This window comes from Marmota flaviventris, chromosome 4 (assembly GCF_047511675.1).
Source record: "Marmota flaviventris isolate mMarFla1 chromosome 4, mMarFla1.hap1, whole genome shotgun sequence".
NCBI lineage: Eukaryota > Metazoa > Chordata > Mammalia > Rodentia > Sciuridae > Marmota > Marmota flaviventris.
This window is the reverse complement of record NC_092501.1, coordinates 161390251-161392424: the sequence shown is the minus strand read 5'-3', so window position 1 is coordinate 161392424 and position 2174 is coordinate 161390251. Positions and strand designations below refer to the sequence as shown.

The 2174-nt window shown below is 42.5% G+C and overlaps 1 pseudogene; it reads right to left on the bottom strand.

Moving 5' to 3' along the window:
* Positions 1-876: 876 nt before the first annotated feature.
* LOC114095599 (small ribosomal subunit protein eS4, X isoform-like) lies at positions 877-1677 on the bottom strand (annotated as a pseudogene).
* Between the last annotated feature and the right edge of the window lie 497 nt (positions 1678-2174).

Sequence of the window (2174 nt, the reverse complement as noted above, 5' to 3'; positions counted from 1 at the left end):
ATTTAAAATTCTTTGTTTAAGTCCCAGTTTTCTCTTCTATAAAATCAAGGTATGACATACATTTGAGGATGTTCAATTTATGAAATGAATAACATGTACAAATTGCCTAGGAGACCACCTGGAATTAAATGGACACCCAATAAGTCCTGCCATCGTTCCTGTATTTGCCGAAGTGCCGCAGGTAGGTCATGCTGTCACATCCAGGTCTCTCTCCTTGCTCCTATCTGGATATCACCAGATGGGTCCTCTCTGCTTTGATCTGTTTCATGATAACTCTGGAAAGTATTCTAACTAAGACACTAAGAATAAATAGCAGATTAAAATGTCCAGGGAAACTAGCTACTGTTAAGGGGATTCTGGAAGACTTAAGAGTCTCACCACAATAGAATGATATAATGACAAACTTTTAAAATAGAGTGTCAAGACCATTAAAAAGAGTTTTGACCTGGAACATGACCTTCTGAGCAACAATGCTATTTTATATTGCCCACTGTGCTGCATATGGACCTGTGACTGGAATGAATATTCTCAAACTTGCTGGACATTTTTTTCTCACTTGATGATAAACTCAAAGCACGTAAGTATCTGAGAAAGTAGGTAGGAGGGTCCTGGATCAGGACTGGCAGGTTTCTTTCTGTCTGGATGCTCAGCTCTGCAGGGAGAAAGGGAAAGCAAGAAGCAATGCCGGCTGTCACACCAGTTTGGAATGTTCTAGCTGTGACCAAGCGAGAAAGGTACGTCCTGGCAAGTGGGAGGGGCCTTTCCACTGGATCTACTCTCTTTTCTTTTTCTTTTTTTATCAACTCATTCTGTTATATTTTCTTTAATCAAGTACAAAGACCTCTACTCTCTAGGCATATCACCTAGAGTTCATTTATTTCACCCACTGCTCTGTTTGGCAGCCAGTCTCTTGTCTCTCTCTTCAGCAATGGTGAGTCGGATTCCTTTTCCTTGGGGAAGAGAAATCCATGGTTTGTTGCCTTTGCCAATAGCAAAAATGTTGGAGAGCCGGGTGGCAAAGCTGTTGCCATTGGCATCTTTCACATGAACCACGTCAAAAGAGCCAGAATGTCTCTCTCTCTCTCTCTCGGTAATCACACCAATTCTTCCCAAGTTAGCACCTGTGGTCACCATACACAGGTTACCAGTGTCAAACTTGATGAAATCAGTAATCTTGCCAGTCTCCAAATCAATCTGAATGGTATCATTCACCTTGATTAGGGGATCAGGGTATCGAATGGTTCGAGCATCATGCGTCACCAGATGAGGGGTTTCTTTTGGGCCCACAAATAGCATTCTCACTTTGCACAGCTTGTACTTGGCCTCCTCAGGTGTAATGCGACGAGCAGCAAAATGACCCTTGGTGTCACAGATCAGATGGAAATTCTCTCCAGTCTTATCAATGCGGATGACATCCATAAAACCGGCGGGGTAGGTGATATCGGTTCAGACTTTGCCATCAATCTTGATGAAGCGCTGCATGCAAATCTTTTTTACTTCATCTCCTGTCAGGGCATACTTAAGTCTGTCCCTTACAAAAATGATGAGAGGAAGACACTTTCTCAGCTTGTGGGGACCAGTGAATGGACGAGGAGCAAACGCTCGAGTCAATTTATCCAGCATCCAGTGCTTTGGAGCTGCTCCCCACCTCAGATGCTTCTTGGGACCAAGAGCCATGGCTGCTCTAGGAATGGAAAGAGCTACTCTCTTTTCATGAAGTAGTAGAAGTTCCATGGAAGGTCAAGGATACCTAATAGATTTTAGAAAAGATATGTGACAATCACAATGAAGAGATCAAAAACTGCCTCTCAAAGGCAACAATGGCATTGATTTTATGGAGGGCTCCCACACAGAGATTTTGAATCACAGCTAATGATGACCCTTTTGCGTAAGATACATGTTAATAATGATAAAATTAGAATAATAAGACTATCCAATTTGCAGAATTATCCTAAGTATCAAGTCACCTTATAAATTAAATGGCAGTGACCACAGAGTCTCCATCCCAGTCCTTCTCAACCTTAACAGCATCATAGCACTCAGTACCAAATGCTATTAAAAACGGGATTTTTGTCCAGGATCTGAACTTGCTGCTTGCAGTGAGAGGAGGCTCTTGCTGGTGTCTTGACACCTCAGTGAATCTGTTCCTGGAGAATGTGACATCTCTGGAGGGA